Here is a 615-nt window from a genome sequence, read left to right as displayed (position 1 = left end):
TTTCCCCGCGGCCCCCCGGGCCGGGGGGGGGGGGGGGGGGCACAGCACCCTGGGGGGCTTGCCACCAAACCCCTCCTCACCGCAGGGGAGTTACGGCCTTCCCAAGCCGCAGCAGGGCAGGGATCAGAATTTTGGAGTACCTCCGCTGCCAGAAACGAGCGTCCCCGAGCAGTTCTGGACCGAGACGCCCCTGAGCTCGGGGCTAACAGCAACGCAGCCACACCACGGGACCGGGGCTTAGGGACGGCGCGGGAAGGGAGCAGCAAGCGGCGCTGGAGGGGACAAGCGACCGGGCGGGGACACAGGGAACAGCCCCAGCACAGGTCCCGGCCACCGGCGGCGGGGCAGAGGCTCGACGGGGATTAGGGACCGCGTTCCCGCACCCGGTGAAGTTGCATGCGCCACGCGAAGCGGAGCGACTTCAGAGTGAGCTCCCCCGCCCCCAAATACAGCACTGGGGTCTCACGCGGCGAGGAAATGAAGTAATAGGTGCTGTGGTAGGGACCTCCCCAAACCACTAACGGCTGCGGGCAGCTCCACAGGAGCGGAGTCAGCTGGAGGGGATGGTGGCCTTCAAGTCCCCAGCAGTTACTGCTGTGACAGACCAACACGCAA

Source organism: Egretta garzetta, unplaced genomic scaffold (assembly GCF_000687185.1).
Source record: "Egretta garzetta isolate BGI_Z169 unplaced genomic scaffold, ASM68718v1 scaffold179, whole genome shotgun sequence".
Taxonomy (NCBI): Eukaryota; Metazoa; Chordata; class Aves; order Pelecaniformes; family Ardeidae; genus Egretta; species Egretta garzetta.
The sequence above is the reverse complement of the archived record's forward strand: the minus strand, read 5'-3'. Positions refer to the sequence as shown.